The sequence below is a fragment of the Theropithecus gelada genome, chromosome 10, assembly GCF_003255815.1.
Source record: "Theropithecus gelada isolate Dixy chromosome 10, Tgel_1.0, whole genome shotgun sequence".
In the NCBI taxonomy this organism is placed as follows: domain Eukaryota; kingdom Metazoa; phylum Chordata; class Mammalia; order Primates; family Cercopithecidae; genus Theropithecus; species Theropithecus gelada.
Window position 1 is genome coordinate 2,048,303 of NC_037678.1, and position 20,865 is coordinate 2,069,167.

Sequence of the window (20,865 nt, forward strand, 5' to 3'; positions counted from 1 at the left end):
GATGATAAATATTTATTTAAGGTTTTTCCAGTTGTCAGTGTGATAAACGGACCCTTGACAAAATCAATGAATCAAGTAAGCCAAGCTAATCTACAGGGACCCCTCCAGAAGGGGTCTCTCACCCTGCCCGCAATTCTGAGCCCCTCGACGGGGTTTCCAGATAATCGATCCATTTAGGCAGAGCTGGGCATGGGCGTGGGGTCTGCTGGGCTGTGAAGTCTCCGTGTCCTGACCCAGGGAGAGCAGGCTCCCACCGCGTGGCCTGCAGGACCCCGAGAGAGGATGTACACGCTCATAAGGGCTTCCCACAGCGGGCAGCGCTGACAGTCAGCCAGCAGCTACATCAGCAGAGGGATTTGTTTCCTAAACAAGACCCCCTAAGAAGGTTTCCTGAGGGCTTCAGATCAACAGACTTCTGCCGCTGCCTCCAGGAAGCCCTCCTCCCTGCCCAGAGCCCGGCTCCTGGGTAGCAGCAGCCAGGCACCAGGACACCAGCAAGCAAAGGCAGCTCGCCCAAGGCAGGCAGGTGTGGATCCTTCTCCATGGCAGAAGAGCTAGGTGGGGTCCGCTGTGACTGGCGACTCCTTGGGAGGGGCTCTCTGGTGGTCCCCAGGAACCCACCCAAGGAGGGCTCACAGTGCACAGGCTGCAGCCACACAGCCGCGGTGACAGGACACAGCAGAGGGAACACTGGAGGATGCTTCCTGCCGGGAGGACAGTCAGAGCAGGACGGCCACCGCGGGGCGTGGGGCCAGCACTGCCTTCCCGCAGGAGCCCGCGTTCTCAGTCAGTTTTCCACAGGGCTCCCAACTCCCACCAGGGGCTCAGAGGCTACTCATTTGATCTCACTCCTCCGTTACCAGCAGCGGCCATGCCCACACTTGCCACGGGAACGCTCAGGACGGCAGGTGGGTCCTGGGTCAGCCAGGGGAGCGGGCGGGGCAGAGGCGCAGCTCTCCTGGAGAAGGGTCTTTAGGGAGGGGAGAGAAGGCAGCACTTGCCAGAGAGTCTCCTTGGCCCCCCGTCTCCCCTCCTGCACCTGCTTCCATCAGCGCCGCAGACCACGAGAAGGGTGGGGGCCAGAACCCGGCCCCTCTTAGGACCCCACGCACATCATCACAGACCCCTCAAGAAAACATTTGCGACAGACCCCAACGGGTCTATATTTAGAGCTGAACTTTAAGCCAAATATCAAGGAGTTCTGGAGCGGAATTCTTGATGGGCTCGGCCCCTTCGTGTGTGCCTGGAAAACCAGCGAGCCGCCATCACCTGGTCCCATCCCGGGGGCTCATGCAGCTCATCCAGTTCCTACAAGCCTTTCATTGGTGGTGTCCTTGCCCAGGAGGTGAGAGGAGAGGATATGGGTCTGCTGAGACGGGGCCGGCACCTGCCAAGGCCGTGCCAGGTGTCTGGGTCAGAGCTGAGCTGCCCAGCCCTTGGCTGGTGTTTTCCTCCGAGTTCAGAAGCACTGACCTGGGGGGCTCTCTGCCTTCCAGGGTGCTCCAGGCCCAGCGGCCCCAGGAGGCCGGACTGAGGGGTCTTCAGCATGGCTGTGCTGTCAGAGGCCACATTCATACTGTGCCTGCCTCCTGCTCACGGAGACACCACAGGGAGAGACCCCACCCTGTGCCCCAGAGGGGCGCGGAGGACTTTGCATGATGCTCCCCAGGGGCGCCCTCAGAGCAGCCCTGGCGGGGAGGGGACACCACAACAGCCCATCTTATGATGCCCAAAGCAGGACCAGGAACCTCTGCCTCACCCCCAGGTAACACAGGAATGAAAGGGACCCACATGGTCCCAGGCACAACTCAGGCCTGAATCCTGGAGGCACCACGCTTTCTCAAGAACAAGAAGGTCAGAGAAAGCTTTTTGGAGCCCAGACACCCATGGATCAGAGTAGGGGGCCCTGGATCAGGATGCACCTTGTCCAGACTCCACACCCAGCCACTGTGTGGTTCCAGGCAAACTGCCTCACCTCTGAGCCACAGGTTCCAACCTGCAAAGGGACCTCGGGAGCATCCAGCGGCATCAAGTTTGGAAGGCAATGGAACCTGCTAGGAACTGCGGGATGAGGGTGGGGGGCAGGGGATATCTGCTTTGTTACAAGACACTCCTTCACACAATGCTGGCATTTCCCAGGGGCACCTGGCTCTGTGGGGGTCTAAGCCCTCACATCTGGTTCTATCCAGACATGACCTCTTAGTTACTCCCAGGAAGGCATCCAGGGTCCTGCTGAGCACTTCTGACCAGTCTGTGGGAAAAGTGCACGACAGGCCCACATGCCAGCCTGGAAGCCCTTACCCTCTCACTGCCCTCTAATGGCGCTCCTATCTGCATCTGCCCTCACCTGTGGCCTGCACTGCACTGACCCCGTTCTCCCAGACCTATACCTTATCCTGGTCAGGTGTGCCATCTGCCCAGCTCCTGGAGCTGAGCACTCAACGCCTGGAGCCTTCTCTAGCTCTAGGCAGGCTGTGTGTGGAAACAGGGCAGGGCCACCTCGGGTGGACACAGAGAGGCTGCTACACCCACGCCCAGCATGCCCCAAAGTTCCCAGCTTCTGGTACAAGCCAGCTTTGCCACATCCAGGTCACTTAATGTTCTCAGTTACTGAAATACCCTGTGACTCAGTTTCTCTTTGAGAAAGAGAGGGATGTGACAGTACCTGGCAGGGTGGCCTCAGGGATGACTGCGGCACCGCAAGGAAATCATTCAGACCTCGCCTGGTGCAGAGCAAGCTGGCAATGAATGCCCAGGACCACAAGTCCAGTTCCCGAGGGCATCTGGCACTGCTAGCAGGGGGCTTGGCCTTTTCATTCATCTCCGAACATAGTCCTCAGACCTGGGCAGGGGCCCATGCTTGTACTCAGTGTGCACAGGTGCCACAGCTCTGACCACCACTGCAGGCCACACAGCAGTTGGTGTGGAAGATGAAGCCCAACCCGGCTCTGCCTGGTCCCAGAGCCCAAAGCCTGGCCCTGGCCCTGCCCCACCATCTGGGGCAGTCATCTCCAAAAGCAGGACAGGCAGGACCACCGCGGTTTGACAGGAGCAGGTGGGCCCCTGGGAGGTCCCTGCATCCTGCTTGTTACTGCCATGGTGTCCCCTCCTCCAAACGCCACCAAGCCAATACCATGAATACGATTTGAATTCAAATTAGGGCCACTTTCTGGAAGGCATGCAGAATCATTTGCTACACCAAAGTTCAGAAGAGCACGGATCTGGTGCTGGCCGCCAGCTGCCTGGTGGTAAATGGACTTCATGTCCCCGAAGCTCACAATGTTCCAGGCATTTATTGACAGTCCACGTAATTCAAATGTGCTGATGAGCAGGTATCAATATCAGGCCTGGGCTGAAAGCCCTCGGTGTCTACACACTGCAGACTACTTGGCAATTAATTTTTGGTGACTGTATTTCTAAAGAGAATCAAAGTAGAGAAATGGGATCATGAATCCTGCCTTTGGCTGGAAGCTAGGCTCATTCCATTTGAGAAAGATGTACATGTTTACTCTTCCTATTTCTACTCAGGAGACAACTTATGATGAAACTGACTGTCATTTCATGCCAATGAATTCACATTTTATGTGGGAAAACTCTTCTTTCGATCAATTTGATCACTATTAAAGAACTCTTTGGCCAAAAGGTTCTTCCAGCGTGGGTGTGAAAGCTTCTTGTAATATCATTCCCAGAAAGACGATGAGTTCAGTGAAACCAAATGACTTTAGTCCAGCAGCGGGCCAAGCATTTAATAAGCACCTGCTGTATGCCAGGTAGTACAGGGAACTCGATTAAAGGGGTCAGGAGATAAAAGACTTTGGCTGTTAGGCAACTGTTGGGAAAACTCTCACGCACGCCCTCACCTGCGCTGATGCTGGGCTTGGCCATGTGGTCTGCTTGAGCCAGTGGGATTTTCGTGACCTGGAGGGGATGGCAGTGATGCGGTTCTGAGGCTGGGCCTGTCCCTGTGAAGTGCAGCCCTGAACCCAACCCACCACCTGGAGCCCAGCCTGCCGAGAGCAGCAAAGCTGTCCACTCCCCTAGTCCACTCCCCTGCCCCGGAGCCCGGAGCCTAGGGTCCAGTCTGACCCCACTGTAGCCGACCCACAGACCACGGTCAAAGCCACCACTGCTGACCCAGGGTCTCAAACACCACTGCGAGCCCTGAGTTTCTGGTTTGTTCCACAGACAGGCACCCAATCTCACAAAATATAGACTGGCTGGAAACCCAAGCTCATGCTAAAGGGCATGGCAGGACAGGTCATCTCCACGGTTGGCAGGGCGAGGGAGCAGGAGGGCAGAGAGACAATGACCCAGAGAGGCGAGCAGCTTCGGAACTGCAGCCGCACACGGCATTTCCAGCCATCTTCCTCACTACGCTCACTTAAGAGAAAGAGCAATCTCACTGGGTGTCAACACCCACGTGTGTGCAGTTGGCCACAGAGACACTGGACAAAGCCCCACAGGGTCAGATTCCCATCAGGCACCCCCAGGCCTCCTGCACCTGAAGATGGGCCTGTGCGCCTGCAGCACTAGCTGCCATGTTCACTGGGGTGGGGCCCAGGGTCACCTTCCCCACTCCCGGGACCTCCGAAGATGCAGGCAGAAAGAACACGTCGCACAACAGGGCAGGGCCTGGGCGGGAGGGCGGGGCCGGGGCTGGGGGTCGGGGGCCGGGGCTGGGGGTCGGGGCCGGGGCTGGAGGGCGGGGGCCGGGGCTGGAGGGCGGTGCTGGGGCTGGAGGGCAGGGCCGGGGCTCAGAGCAGGTTCTCAGTGAAGACCGCCCTATTTCCACTCCAGTGCTGTCACCGGCTAGCCATGGGCTGCTGGGCTCGTTAGTTAACAGTGACATTTCCAACCTTCTCCACGTGTGAAATGCAGCAGCAGTCATCACACTCAGAGTCCTCCAGAGAGAGACGGAGACGCTGAGGCCCATCCCAGAGTCTCGGACTCCACAGGTCTGAGTGGGGCCAGAGATGGGCATTCCTAACACGCCCCCAAGGCTGTGCCAGGACCACTGGGACCCCACTCTAAGAGTCACTGCCTTATGAGGTTGCCATGAAATCAGATAATGTCCCTAAAGTGGCAAACCAAGGGCCAGGACATAATGCAGCACCCCTGAATATGAGCGGCTCTCCCCATTACTGTCACTATTGCACAGTGAAGAGTCTCCCGACCGCTCCAGCTCTGGCCCAGCAACCATGTCTGGTGCCCGTCTCCCCCCATCTCTTACCCAATGTGGGGGCTCCAGGCTTGGGCTGACGTGGCATCACAAACAAAGGTGTCCCCACTTCCCCTCCTACAAAGGAATGGAAACACCTGGGGAAAGGCTGGATCCCAAGGGACCCCTGAAGTCCCAAGGGCTCCCCTGATTGTTCCAAAGCAACTCTCCCAGCCCCGTGAACAACTCAGGGACCCCCTCAATCCACGGCATGAGGCCCACCAGCACAGGGAGAGGAGTTTCCGGTCCTGATTCCCACCAGGCGCAGAAGAGCCGAGGTGAGCTCCCAGGCCTGCCGGATCTTCCCGTAAGTGGTTCGGCTGAAAGACTCCCTCTGCCTTTTCATTTGAAAATATAGATACCATCAGACGTTTTGATCATTTCTATTTTTGTTTCTACACTTCAATTTTGGCAGTACTCTCTTGGGAGCTGGGGGGAAAACACATTTTTCTCTACCATTTTTAATCTTCTTTTATTTATCAAACTTAGCTCCTCTTTGGGTGGATTAAAACAGACTTGGACAGAGTCTGGAAAAACAAACTCTTTTAAAACAAGACAAAGATTGAGTCTGGCCAACTGGCTATTTTCAATCCTTGCTGAACAGAGTCAAGGCAGTTGGTAGTAACAGCTTGTGGCCATCCGCTATCATCCTCCCCGCACGAGAGGGTGGGGCCTCCTCAAAGTGACCAGAGCCGGTGACTTCGGGACTCAATGCTCCCGAAATAGCGCATGGCCTAGTGAGCCTTTCCAGAACTGCAGAGGGGCATCTGAGTGTGGACCATGAGTGCTGGGCACCTGGAGGGATGGAGGTGAGCCCCCCATCCTGCGGACCCTCACAGATGGGAAGTAGGAGGAGGACTTGCCGGGCCACACCCTCCCACTCTCCGCATTTCCCCAAAGCTCGCTGGATACATGTCACTTGCTCAGCAGTCCACACCATCCGTATCTCTTGTCCCACAGCCATGGGCTGCCCAGCAAGGTGAGAAAAACAGGGACGTCCACACATCCTGTTTGAGAAGGGAGCTCTTCTCAATGGGATTCTCTCCCCCACAAGCTCCAAGAGGATAGGGCAGTGTCCGATGGTCACTGAGGGACCTCCGAGGGCCATCCAGTGCTCAGCTCAGTGTGTTTGCTGAATTAATCAAGGACTTTGCAGTAGACTCAGGCCACCTTGCCCTGGGACAGGCAGGCACAAAATAAGGACTGACAATGCTGTCAGCGCACGCCGGGATGGGAGCCTCAGCTGCTGGGAATGCACTTGCAGTGAAGTACTGACCAAGGAGTGGACCCTGCCCGCTGGCCACGTGCAGGCGCAGTCCCCATGGGGAGGCACGCTTCTTCCAGGCTGAAGGGGAGCCCTCTGCCCGACTCAGGGAGCCCACCTGCTCCTCCAGGCTGCCCGCCCAGGCTGTGCCCATGATGGGGTGGGAGGGCCAGCCCCAAAACTGAGCATGCCCGGGCTCTCCTCTCATCCAGTGACGGGCCTGGCCACCCAGAGCCTCAGGAGCAGCTCCGTTGGGTGGGACCTGCTTGAGGCTCACAGATCCCGGCACTCCCCGTCCCCAGGGTGGCAGAACCCAGCCAAATTACAGCAAGCAGCACTCACACCTTCACCCACTCATTCACGTATTAATCTGCCCTGCCAGACTCCAGGGGCATCTGTTGACAAAGAGCCTCTAACTGGGACGGGCCATGGGGACGGTGTCCTGGGGTCTCTCAGGTGCCCAGGCGGTAACCTCTGGGGGGCTCTGGGTAACCGCAGCAATTTCCCCTTCTCTCTCCTGCGCCCAAGGTACCTGCCCAGCCGTCTCCACACCTGAGAGCCCACCTGGTACTGGTCCTGCATTATTTCTGGGTGTCGGCCCTGTCTTCCCAGGAATAGCTAAGGTCCTGAAGACAGAGGCAGCCCCAGAAGCCTCCACCTCTCCCAGTGCCAACACAGGATGTTCAATAACACCCAACCTAATTCCAAAGAGATTGTGAGCAGCAGCTGGGTTCAAAGTAATCACTGCATAACCCAGAAACATTCATTAAGCACCTACTGTGTGCTGGGCTATCCACTAGGCATTAGGAGATACAAGACGTAGGGTTGCTGCCCTCATGGGCGTCTCACTCAGGTGAGAGAACAGCCAAATACTTGCCCACAACAGTGCCCTATGAGTGCTGCGGCCCGGGGCACATCCAGCCCCCACTGAGGCAGGGGCACCAGGAACACTGTGCCAAGGAATTCGGAGACCAGAGGCCTTAGGCCCAGTGGCAGCATGGCATGGTCTGGATGGCAGACTTCAGTGAGCGGCGGAAAGATCGAAGGGACGGCAGAGCAAGAGGGAGGGAGAACGTTGTCTCCCACAAATACGGTCCACTTTCTCCAAACCTGAAGGCTCGCTTAGAACCTCATGGTCCAGGAATCCATCTGGAGATGGTAGAAGTCATGGTTTCCATGAGAGTCCTTCTGCCTATTGACTGAGCCACTGGGGGCTGGCTGGACTGCTCCCACCATGCAGCAAAGGAGAGGCAGCTGCTGTCCACCGAAAAGCAGGTGCGCTCAGCATCCTTCCTTCACACCCTTAGGGCGTGGCAGCAGGAGGTGAGATGAGATGCAAATTTCAGCCCCGAGTCTGGCTTACTTCAGGATTCCTCCCAGGGCTCTCTCACCTCAGAGGCAGTGTGGGACCCCAGGCCACACCTCGTTTGCAGGCCTCGCCTAGATAATGGTAACAGCCAGAACTCAACAATTCCTCCAAGTCAGCGTCCCCGTGGCCCGGAGTGGGGACTGAGACCCACACCCTCCTCCACAGGCACGTAGGGACGCAGCAAATCCAGAGTGAGTGCGTAGTGCACATCGGGCCTTAAGAAGGTGGGTGGAAACGCAAAGCACCTAGCCAGCTGTGCCACTCTGTGCCCCTGGGAGGAAGCTGGCATGGTGCTGATGCGGTTAGCACCCTTGCACCCTCCTGGTGCTGCAGCTCATTTGAACAAAGCCCAGATTAGCATATGTTGCAGAGGTCTGCATATTTCAACAAACTGCTGCCTTGTCAGATGTCACCTCGAGGGACGGGCTGATGGAGTCCCTGGCAAACCCAGGACTGGCCGTGGAGTGGGGACATAGCCTGAACTGCCCCGGGCTAGTGGCACTGGCTTGCCTTGTGCGGCCTCCTCCCGTAGATGGGGCAGATAATACGGGGGGAGGATGCTCCCTAAGTCCACAGCTCTGCAGAGGGCCCAGACCCCGCTCTGCCAGGGTGGTGGGCATCAGAGCTGGGTGGGGCTCTGTGAAGTTAGGGTCATGGAAATGGTATGTAAACCACGGGACCTGAAGAGAAGACGCCACCCCAGGGTGCACACCCCAGACACCACGACACGCCCTGGCTGACAGCTCTGGCCAGCGGAGCACTTGGGAGCCGGCAGTCTCTGCAGCCCAGCCTGCTGGTCCTGCCGAGCACCCAGGTGCCCACGGCGCTGACACATGACCAAGGACAGACATCCACGGTGTGGGCCGCCTGGAGCCTCCCAGGTCCCGGGAGCCCCCTTGGCTTATCGGAGACCAACTCCAGCCCTGAAAGCCCTCATTTGCTGAGGCTTTCTGGAGCCCCCCATGCCTCTCCAGGTGGAGAATGAGGCTCAAACGGAGGGGAATCTTGGCAGCCCGGACGCACCGCCTGCAGGGAAGTTGCCTGCTGGCGCAGACACCCAGCCTGTCCAGAGCCTAACGGAATGCCACGGGCCCCAGAGATCCTCAGCCTGGAGCAGGCCTGGAGGCGGGGGCTCTGCCCGAGCAGGGACACAGTCCCCCAGGAAGGCGAGAACACAGCAGGCCAGAGGCGGGGAGGCCTCCAGTGAGGTCCAGCCATCTCCACTGGAGCAAGGAAAATATCTCCTCTCCAGACTGTGGTCAGCAGTGGGCCCGGGGCGTCCTGCTCTGTCACGGGGGGAGGGTCCCATGAGCAGCAGCCAGGGTGCCCCCATAGGAGGCTGCCCCCACCCCGCCAAGCCCAGACCAGCAGGGAGGCTCTCCTTGGAGGCAAGGCCCCCACCTCCTGTTCTTCCTGGGTGACATTTCCTCCAGAGAGTGGCCGGAAAGGTCACCTCCCCTCCACTCGAGCCGGCTTCATTGCCGTGATTACACTTTATGATTCTTTTATGAAGGATTTTGTCTTTAAGTTCCACAAATGTTATTGCAAAAAAAAACGACTTGGGCCCCATCTCTGCCCTGGGGAGGGGAGCGGCCTGGCTGATTGGTCATAAGGGCTGATGCCTCGGAGATCCTCATTCTCACCAGTGCTGGAGGAGGCCAAACGACCCGACTCCCCAGGAGATGTTCAGAGAAGCAGGCACCAGGGGAGCGCGTGGTGGACACAGACCCCAGACCACTCTCCCCTCTTTGTGCCCCTCAGCAAGGCACCCACTGCCAGGTCGGGGCCGCACTGTGTAGAGTGGTCATGGACACATCACACAATATGCACACACATCACACACTACACACTACACACCACACATCATACACCCCAGACAGTACGCCAGTACACATATACACACACTATACACACCACACACACACACACATACACACATCACACACACCACACATACACCAAACACATCACACACCACACATACACACCACACACCCGCACACACACACCACACATACACCACACAAACACATCACACACCACACACACATACACACCACACACCCGTACACACACACACCACACACACACCACACACACACACACACACTGTACTCCACACACAACACACACCACACATCATACACCCCAGACAGTACACCAGTACACATATACACACACTATACACACCACACACACAAATACACACATCACACACACCACACATACACCAAACACATCACACACCACACACACACACACCACACACCCGCACACACACACCACACACACGTTATACTCCACACACACAACACACACCACATATCATACACCCCAGACAGTACACCAGTACACATATACACATACTATATACACCACACACACACAAATACATCACACACACTACACATATACCAAACACATCACACACACCACACACACACACACATATACACCACACACATCACACACCACAGTATACACACCACACACCCGCACACACACACCACACATGCACACACACCACACACATCACACCCACACCACACACAACGCACACATATATACACACCACACACCTGCACACACACACTACACACCACACACACACACACTGTACTCCACACACAACACACACCACACATCATACACCCCAGACAGTACACATATACGCACACTATACACACCACACACACACAAATACACACATCACACACACCACACATATATTGCTCAAACACATCACACACATACCACACACACACACACACACCCCTGGCTCCTCCAATCTGGACACTCTGGTGACAGGAGCCACAGCAGCAGATTGATGCCGGGCCCTGCACACTGGCCTCCCAGGCCCTGTACTCGGCGTCCTGGAGCTCCTCCCACTCAGCACCCACATGATCCCCTGGGGTGCCTGTGGCCCCCAACACACCCTGGGGGTGCCCAGAGCCGGCTTCCCCCAGCTGGAAGACAGCACTGCTGGGGCCTTCCCAGGGCACAGGTAGTGGCACTCAAGACCCAGAGCCTGGCAGGGCTGCAGACCTTGCCACCCCTGAGGTCAAGGCCTCCCAGCAGATCCCTGGCTTGGGGCAAAGTCCCACCTTGAAGAAGGACTTGAGCCCGGAGCCAAGGTGAGGGTCCTGCGTGTCCATGGCCAGGTGCACTGAGTCCTCACTGCAGGTCTGCATGGGGGCCCCCACCCTGGCTGCCCTCCACCCTCACAACACCAACACAGAGGGGTGGCACCTGTTGCCCTGTGTGGCATACAGGTGGGCTGGGGAACGTGCCTGGGGCTCCTCACACCTGGGACAAGGAAGACAGCAGCAGGGCCGAGGCTGAACTGTGAGTTGTCTTGCCTGAGAGAGGCAGACTCCACAAAGAATGAAACAAAGCCCTTCAGCGAAAGTCTGGGTCTTACGGGCCCTCCAGACGGCATGGGAATGGGGAGGGTCTCCAAGCCCCTGCACGATGCTCCAAAGGGTACAGGGTTCTGGAGTCTCCAAGTCCCTGCACAAACACCCCACAGGGGACAGGGTCCTTGGAATCTCTGGGTTCCTGCACAAAGGTCCCAGGGAATATAGGGTCCTGGGGTCTCCAGGTCCTTGCACAAATGCCCCAAATGGTACAGGCTTGTGGGATTTCCAAGGCCCTGTATAAACTTCCCGTGGGGACAGGGTCCTGGTGTCTCTGGGTCCAGTGCACACACCCAGGAGACGCAAAGTCTTGAGAAGCACTGCAGTTCAGCGTCGGACTTCCCGGGGCTTGCTTTACTCCCAGCCCTGCCTCTCCCACCCAGTGTCCCTCAGGTTCCTCAGCCCAGGATCCCCTTTTTCCTTTGGTGAACCCCTCTGCAGGGTTTGGCCCAGGTCTGGAGCCTCATGTTCACAGAGAGAGCTGCTACCAGGACCTGTGTTACCTGGCCAACTTCTAACAAATGGCTGCTCTTTGTATTTTCTTTTTACTGTCAATGAAAAATTGTCTTACAGGCAAACACAAAAACAAACCCATTACACAGTGCCACAAAAATCTTCCTCTAAACATCTGAAGCTAAAATTGAGGCCAAGTTTCACAGTACATTAGTGACTAAATTCTGAATAACATCACTTTGTAAAGAAGAAATAATTGGCAAATTATGAGATTATTTTAGTACAGTAACTTGAGAAAGAACAAGAAGAAAAGGAAGCAAGGCTTGGATTCATGAAAAACAAAAGATGCATTTGAGGCAAAAAAAAAAAAAAAAAAAGGCAAACTCCTGTGCAAATCTGTGCTCAGCATTTCTTACCTCGAGGTGGGACTGGGTTGATTTTGCGGGGGCAGAAGACACCCTAGAAGTCAAAGGCTTACGTGCCCCATTAGACCTCGGGGGACCAGGGGGTGCAGCGGAGAGGTTAGGTAACTGGTCATCTTTCCCATGGCGGGTGTCAGTTCTGGGCACGAGTGGCCTCGCAAAGGGACTCTCTGGGGGACCAGGCAGCATCTGCCTCCCCCATTCCTCTGGAGGTTTTCCAGGCTTCCACACAGGTGATCCACCTCCCCCACCACCCTGGTCCTGGGGAGCAGGCTTCAGCCCGTGGGTCCCTTCTGTTTCCCACCTGCACAGGTGCTGCAGTGGGAAACTAATTCAAACACACCTTTGTGACCTACACGGGTCTAACCTCTCGTGCACAAGGTTAGACCCAAGAAGGCACAGCCCTGGTGGCCGACAGGTTCACTGGGGGTTACGGGGCCAGCCCAAGAGAAGGAGGGAGCTGCAGGGCTCATCCCAGCCCAGTTCCTGCCGGCTCTCCATGCCCCTCCCCTTGCCTCTCCCCTTGCCCAGAGACCCTCTGTTGTTCACAGTGGTTTGGGGTGAACTGTCACTGTAGCCTCTCAGATGCTGCAGTTTCCTAGGACTCAATTCCAAGGGGATCACAGAACTAACACGACAGGGCAGGGTCAAAGAGGACACAGGCCATGCTGGGCACCTCCTTTTCCTGCAGCCAAGCCCTGCCAGCTTTTACCTGGCTACTCCGAACACTTCCCAGGCCCCCAGTTCCACTCCCAACCCCCCAATCCATGGGACAAGGGCTCTGCCCGACCCTGGTTTTCTCTCCAGTGCTGGAATCGAACCAAACTCCTCTCTCTGGCAAGGCCCCATCCCCTCCCACCTTCTGCCTGCAGTCCTGCTCCCTTCAGCACTGGTGACAGGTTCGGGGACTCTGAAGTTTCCCATCTGGCTTCGTGTTACCCAGTTCTCAGCCAATGGATCACCTCCTGGGGGTGGCCTTCCCTGGTCAGCTGAGCCCTGTGGCCTTCCTGCCGCTATTAAGCCCCCTCCTGAAATTCTCTGATGGGCCCTGGAACTCCAGGGACATTGCTGGACATTTCTTCATTTGCTCACAGGCTCTGCTCCTGTGGGGAGGCCCTGTCAGGTGGCACCGACCTGGCTGCAGCTCAGCCCAGCACACCTTCCTCGTCCTTCCTGATTTCCACCTGAGGGGCTCCCAGCTTCTTAAAAAAATACAGAAAGTGGGAAGAGAAAAGTTGCAATGACAAACTACACCCCCCTAAATGTAACTCCGTCTTCAAGAAAAGTCAACACAATAATTCTTTGTTTCAGAACAGGTGCCAAGAGGGAAACCACACAGCTTTTCCTCCCTGGGAAACAGTAACAACCACTGCAGAGCGATCACGGCCCGGCCACGCACAGCCTGGAGGAGCTCGTGTCCTGTTAGGGTGTCTGCTTTGCCTCCGATTATCTGGCAAATAAACCAATTTAGGAGCCCACCAGGGTCTTTCTGGCCACCTCTCCAGGGCCCTGGCTGGGCCAGTCCTGTCTTCATTTCCATACAGCCAGCATCCTCATTGAGACGGAGAAATGTCATTATTTACCAAGAAAGCAAGGTCTGAAAATGGCAATTACTCGGCGGGTCAGCAGAAAGCCCCAGGATACTTCTCTCCGCAGGATTCAGCCGGCAGCTCGGAGCTGCAAGACGCAGCCAGCGCCTACCCGTCAGGTTCCCACCCCCCATGAACTCACATCCCATTGGTTTACAAAAACGAGTACATATGCCCCCCACACAAATACATACTCATGTCTCAAAATGTAAGTCTGTTGCATACTTTGTAAAACACACATTGGAAAGTGGCATGTAAAACGCAGATATAAACATGGCACGATTTTCCTGCCTGCTCTGTGGGCCCTGGGGACTGGATTCCACACCCCGGGGCTGGAAGGAGACAAGCTCCCTGCACCACTGACCCTAGGACTGACCATGGGACTCACTTGGCCAATGGGATTTTGTGGGTCTGACCCAGGCAGGAGCCCTCAGTAAGCTCCGGAGGTTGAGTCTGGTGTCCTGTGATTTACCACGGCAAGACGGTGCCGGGAAGTAGCTAGTCAAGAGTGCACGGAGACGCGGGGAAGAGACCTGAGCCCACCATGGCCCAGAGCAGCGAGCATGGCAGGCCCGTGGGCAGACACACCTATGCTCCCTGCTGTGGGCCAGAGGCTGGGCTGCTTGTCAGGCAGCACCTGTGCAGGGAGAGCTGACTGGCTCTGATTCCCGGTCCTCACTCTGCCCTCCAAAGTTCCACGTGGACGATACTGTATCCCAAAGGGCTCAAGGGAGGGAAAGCTCGCCAGCCAATACCCAGCTACCTCAAACCAGCCAGAGCCAGAAAACTGGCCTGGAGGTGGGGTGCCCCATGGCCTGGCTCACAACCAGCCTGAGGACAGGGCTCAGCCCCTTGCCCAGAACTGTCCTCCTCCTCCACCAGCTCGGTCCCAGCTCCCATCCCCGCCCCTAAGCCAGGAGCTGGCGGCGACTTTCGGTAAAGGACCAGGTAGTCCATATTTTCGGCTTAGCAGCCCCGGGGCATCTGGGTGGTTTCACATATTTTTCTTTTTTGTTATAACCCTTTAAGATGATTAAAGCCTAGCTTAGCTTCCTGGCGATATAAAAGCAGGCCACTCAGCCTAGAACCCAGAGCATCCACTCCTGTATCCACCTTCAGGAAGGGGCATGGAGCTGAACACGCGCTGGTGACAGAGAGGTCCGTGCACTGCGTAGATCCACGGCACCCCCATGCCAAATGGCCCACGGGGGCATGGAGGGCATCGTGCCCCTGCCACCCCCTCGCCCTGGCCCTGCACCCTCAGCCCGATCCCCACCCTCAGCCAGAGGGTCCTCAGGAAACCAGGTGTATGGGGTCTGCTCAAGGCCTCTCCTGTTATCTTCACTCGGGCAGGAGTCTGGCTTAGTCTGGGGACACTGTGGGGCCTTCTAGGCTGCTGGGCGCTCTGACAGGGGAGCAGAAAGGGGCTTCCAGGGCCCCAGGGAGGGCTGCAGGACCGTGCCTGCTGGGCTGGGCGTCCTCCTGAAACAAGGAGGAGGCCATGGCATTTGGTTTGACACCCTTGCTGCCAGCTTCTGGGTCCTCCCAGGAGCCTCGTCCAACTGTGGGACCTGCAGGCTGGGGTTCAGAGGCCAGGCTGGCCAGGACCCGGATTTGAAACCAAGCCCCATCCTCTGCCCACGTGCCTCCTGGCACACAGACATGTCCTGCCCTGGGGTTTTGTCCCTGGCATCCCTGGTCTAGAGTGGATGGAGGAGTGAGGAATGCCACCCTGAGCTGCCATGGCCAGACCCCATCTCTCCCAGACGATGACGATCTCACCTGGAAATGCACCAAGAACAGAGCAGGAACCTCATGTCCTCAGGTCCCCAGGGAGCCGGGCCATGTGGTGGCAGCACCAGCCTCCCCCGCCCTACCCCACCCCCACCCCGGGTGTCTCAAAGGCAGAGAAACGAGAGCCACAGAACAATCCGTTCCATCGGGGCCTCTGCCAGCACCAAGCCATCTGGCTCAAGTCAGCGGGACCTCCCCGATTCCTGCCAGACCGGGAGGCCAAGGGGGTTTTTGTTTGGGGTAGCATTCTTCCTGACTACAGCCATTACTAAGAGCTCCTGCAGGAGAGGTACCCCGTCCAGCCACGTCCAGAGGGAGCCCCCGTCCCAGGTCCTGCCCCTCTGCAGGCGACACAGCTCAGCCAGTGCCAGCCCAGCCAGGCCCCGCTGCCATTGCCCAGCCAGCGCCAGCACGTCCGGGGGCTGTCTCGGGTCTGCAGGGCAGCTCCCAGCCACTCCTCCACACACAGATGTGAAGCTCCTCCTTTCCCCGGCGTAAACCGTCGTGGAGCACGGAAAGCCGCCGCAGTGTGCGTGTGTGTGCGAGCCGCCTGTGCCCATGGGCGGCTGCAAACAAAGGCACTCTGTCCTCCCCGCAGCGCAGGGCACAGGGAGCCGGAAGCCTTGGCCGCAGATGAAGACAGACATGCTGTTGACATGGAAACCCAATAGTTAAAAATTCTTCAGGCGGTTTCGAAATGTCAAATTTTGATAACCAGGTTGGAGTCCTTGTTCCTCCATAGTGAAATGTTTGGCAAAACAAGCCCTGCCATGAATTCCTGACAGCGCGTCAGCCGGGGCGCACGCCTGAGCCATATGTCCCTCGACCGGCAGTGCGCGCTCGTTACCCACCCGCGCCGGCTCCCGGTGCTGACGCGCTGTCAGGGCTGAAAGGACGGCCTGCCTCTCTGGGCTCGTCTTTTATGGACATATAACTTGTTGGCGGACAAAGGACATCCACTTGTTTCCTGGCTTGCCGAGAGGAAAGCCCTCTGATAGACAATTCTCCCTCTATGTTGCACCACAAAAACCCAGGACTGCTGGCATTTGCCTTGAGCCGGGGACGGTAGGTTTCCAAGTCCCTGCTAATTAATTGAAACGTGTGTGTGTGTCGGGGCGTGGGGGACGCATGAAGACAGAGACCCACACCTACATATGGACACTTGCCTCTGCCAAGTTAGTTTCAGGAGACGAAAACCAATCCATGGGGGAACTCGGTGTGTGGGGCACAAAGTGGTGGCACAGTCCTGTGGCAGGGGTTTGACAACACGGCACTCCTGTAGGGGGTGTGTCTGTGTGTGCCCCTGTGCAGCCATGCATGAGTGCCCATACATGTGTGTGTGCAAATGTGTGTGATGTGTGTGCAGTGTGCTCACACCTACGTATATGCACATACCTGCACAGTCTGTGTGCAGCCATGCATGAATGGTCATATGCTGGTGTGATCGTGTGTGTGATGTGTGTGCGGTGTGCTCACACCTACAGAGATGCAATGTATGCATGAGTGCTCATTACATGTGCTGGTGTGACCGTGTGTGTGTGTGTGACCGTGTGTGATGTGTGTGCAGAGTGCTCGCACCTACAAATATGCACATACCCACACAGCTTGTGTGCACATGAAGGCATAAGTGCTCATACATGTGCCTGTGCGAATGTGTGTACATTGTGTGTGCAGTGTGCTCATACCTACAACATATGCATATAGAAAGTGGACCTGCTTTCTCAGTGCAGGTCCGCTCCCCGTGCCCCCGTTCCCAGGGTAAAGGACAGTGGAGGGGGCATGGCCTCTCCTTCAACCTCCCCACACCCCCGCAGGGCAGCCCCATCAAGCACCTGGAGGAGACATTCTGGAAGTGAAGCTGGAGGAGGAGCTGCTTGGCTCTGGGCACAGGCACTTTCCAGGGCCCTGTGGGCTCCACTGCAGCCTTCCTCAGGTCCTGCCCTCCAGCCTGTCCTGCCCACCCACCCAGGCTGTCCTGGACCTGCTGCTCAGCTGACACGGCCCCTCCTCTCTGCCTCCACACTCCTCAGTCCTAGAGCTGGCCATGCAGGGTTACCCCCATGGGAGCCCTCTGCGGACCCCCAGAGGAAGGCCCGGCCCCACCTCACCTGCCTGTGCCATCTCTCCTGCTTGACCCACCTCACCCGCCTGCCCCTCACTGGCCTATCAGCCCTAACCTGCCTGACCCACCTCACCTGATTACTCACTTGACCTGCCTGACCCACCTCACGTGACTTAATCATTTCACCTTCCTGACCCACCTCACCTGACTTACTCATTTCACCTTCCTGACCCACCTTACCTGACTCACTCATTTCACCTGCCTGACCCACCGCACCTGACTTACTCATTTCACCTGCCTGACCCACCTCACCTGACTTAATCATTTCACCTTCCTGACCCACCTCACCTGACTCACTCATTTCACCTGCCTGACCCACCTCACCTGACTTATTCATTTCACCTGCCTGACCCACCGCACATAACTTAATCATTTCACCTTCCTGACCCACCTCACCTGACTTACTCATTTCACCTTCCTGACCCACCTCACCTGACTTACTCATTTCACCTGCCTGACCCACCACACCTGATTACTCATTTCACCTGCCTAACCCACCTCACCTGATTACTCATTTCAGCTGCTTGACCCACCACACCTGACTTACTCATTTCACCTGCCTGACCCACCGCACCTGATTTACTCATTTCACCTGCCTGACCCACCTCACCTGACTTACTCATTTCACCTGCCTGACCCACCTCACCTGACTTACATATTTCACCTGCCTAACCCACCTCACCTGACTTACTCATTTCACCTGCCTGACCCACCTCAACTGACTTATTCATTTCACCTGCCTAACCCACCGCACCTGACTTATTCATTTCACCTGTCTGCCTGTGCGCAGAGCAGAACGTTCCCAGGTAAGGGTTGCTGGGCTGGGATTCCAGGGTGAGAGGCCTCTGCTTGACCCACCTCACCTGCCTGTCCCCCTCACCTGCGTGTCCCCCCTCATCTGCCCGTCCCCCTCACCTGCCTGGCCCTGCCTCACCTGCATTCTTGCCCTTGCTGTGAGGGTAGCAATGGAAGGAGACCCTGCGAGCTCTTCTGAAAGGAGAGCTCCTTCTCTACATCATCAGCCCAGCTCCAGGAAATGCAGGTGCTGAGGGATGCTTGCTAACTTTGGGGTGCTGACCCACTCTGACCCCACAAACCATGGCCCATGCTCTCCACAACGTGCCAGCCTCATCCCTTCCACCAAACATGGTGACAACAGCTGTCATCCAGCCACATGGCTGCTGCTTCCCCATTTTCTCATATTTCTGGACACTGACTTCTCTGCGCAGCAAGAAAGGACAGGTGGGAAAAGGAAAAATAAGGTTTGGGGAAATGCAAAAATGTCCTTCTCTAGGCAACAGCTCAATGTGAAATTTCATTCTGGCCAGGGACCAACATGCCCAGAGGGTGGCCTCGAGTTGGGAAAGGGTCCCTGGGGTGTTCTTCTCCCAGACCCTTCCAGATCCTTCTACAGTCATCTCCCGAGGGCCTCACTGCTTGGGGTGCGACCCCTTCCTGGCGTTTCAGAATGTGGTGGGATCCAGCTTTGACTCAAATAACCAAAATGCATCCTGCCGACATCTTTGATGGGCAAGGCCCCAGCTGGACCTCAGACGTGCAGCCTGGAGACCAAGACGCTGAAGCCCTCGTGCTGAGAGAGCCCCACAGGGGCCTGCCCTGGAGTCCTCACCCTGTGCCAGCCCTGCCACCTCCGTGCCAGCTGTGCTGGGGTTGCCTTCTGCAGACACAGGGCTTGGACACCACAATTCTGGGGTCCCAGGTGAGAGCCAAGGGTTTGACGGCTGCACTCCTCCCCCTCATCGATGAGACTTCCGTTCTTTGCTCCTTGTGCCCTAATCACCCCTGGTCCCCTCACCCTTCCTCAGGGCCACCTCCTCAGACACCAGCCACCCCATCGGGATGGGCGGCAGCGGGCATAGGCCTCCCAGGGACTGCTCCCAGGGCCTCTGCTCCCAAGGCGGACACTGCACAGGGGCACCTCTGCACCCACCTGTCAGCAAACCCCCGTCCCCTGGCAGCATTTAGGGAAACAGCCTTGGAACTCAGCACCCTGGGCTCACTTAAAGCTCTGCCACCCATGGGCGGTGGTGGGACCTTGGCAAGTGTCTGGATGTCTCTTGGCCTCAACTTTCTCACCCTGGACATGGAGAAGATATGATCTCCCTGTTGCAAAGACAGTGTGTGTCCTGTGTCCTCCAAATCCTAGGACTCATTCCTCAGATGCTCCCAGCCCGTCTTCCGATGGGAGCTGGGGCAGGGGCACCATTCCTTGCTGGAAGATTTCACGCAGAAGTGGCCCAGCTCCTTCCAGGCCTGACCTCCTGTGCCATCCTCTTCTTCTTCCCCTTTCTTGGTGACCTGGAAGCCATGTGTGAGACGGCGGCTGCATTAGAGGCCCTCAGCGACTGGGTGGGCCACACCCTTTGCCTGCAGTAGGGCAGATGCTGGACGTGACTTCAGTGTCTGCAGCCTGAGGTCTCCCATCCCACCTGCCGCGCTAACCCCACCAGCGACAGTGCATAATCGTTAACTGATCCCAATATTTTAAAACCTGAGACCAAAATACACAAAGAGACTATCCTGAAGACACAATAAATCCTTGCTGGGTACACAAACAGCCTTAGGATTGAGCAGGAGGGAAATGGTCTCTTGAGAACGTGTAATACGTATTTCCAACATGTCCTCTTCGCCGGAAAGATCAGAGCTGTCAGGGCTGGCCACAGCCTGAAAAGGTGCGGAGTAAATAAAAGGTAAATATGCTGAAGATTAGATGTACGGCCTCTGTAATCTCCTAAAGAGTACCGGCCGTGCAGCCCGGAGGCAAGGGCCACATTTGCATAATCTCTGAGAAAAACCCCTGGAAGCCCAGCTTATGATGGTTCTGAGGAGAAGAAAAGGCAAGGAGATCCCTCCTCTTCATCAGAGAACAGAAAGCACCAGGGGGTTCCTCGTCAGGAGGAGGGAGGCGGGGTGCCCAGGACAGGGCTCAGAAGGGAGCCACCCACCTTCCTCTGGCTGCACAGTGACCACAGTGCAGACAGGAAATGGGAGCTCAGCTGCAGAATCAGATCCAGCAGTGTCGCCAGCTGTGCCGGCATGTGCTGGGCATGAAGTCCTGTCCGTGGTGTCCCTGACTGTGGGACGTCCACCCTCTCCTGCCCTGCCAGGCCCATCAGTCCTTCCGGGGGAGTTGAGGGGCGGGGAGGCACCTGCTGTGTCTTCCTCCAGGATCAACCTCCCAGCCTCACCTCCCAGGA

General features: G+C 57.0%; 1 protein-coding gene and 1 long non-coding RNA gene across 3 annotated transcripts in view; one reads left to right on the forward strand and one right to left on the reverse strand.

The window, feature by feature from the left end:
* FAM19A5 (family with sequence similarity 19 member A5, C-C motif chemokine like) overlaps window positions 1–20,865 on the reverse strand; it is a 347,289-nt gene that overhangs the window by 289,743 nt on the left and 36,681 nt on the right. The gene's annotated exons all lie outside the window — the stretch shown is intronic.
* On the forward strand, window positions 5,369–9,363 carry LOC112633019. The gene is made up of 3 exons (XR_003121474.1): window positions 5,369–5,496; window positions 5,708–6,197; window positions 7,011–9,363. It is a non-coding gene; the product is annotated as an uncharacterized LOC112633019 (long non-coding RNA).